We start from the raw sequence: 235 nt of genomic DNA, 5'->3' as shown, positions 1-235 counted from the left end.
AAATTTCCTCAGGAATCGAATGGAATAGGTTTTAAGGATCTATCTCGCATAGTTTCTGAGATAATCGCGAAAAACGAAATGACAAAAATAAATTAATTTAATTTTTATTCCTTGGGGTGTAGGAAGTGGAAAAACGCAACTCTGAGCCGTCCATCTCCCTATAGGGCACCCAAATTTAGGTTTTAAGGCTCTATCTCTCATAGTTTCCGAGATAATCGCGAAAAACGAAATGACC

This window comes from Diachasma alloeum, unplaced genomic scaffold (genome assembly GCF_001412515.2).
Source record: "Diachasma alloeum isolate Michigan unplaced genomic scaffold, Dall2.0 Dall_scaffold_01345, whole genome shotgun sequence".
In the NCBI taxonomy this organism is placed as follows: Eukaryota; Metazoa; Arthropoda; class Insecta; order Hymenoptera; family Braconidae; genus Diachasma; species Diachasma alloeum.
Note: the sequence above shows the minus strand (reverse complement) of the source record.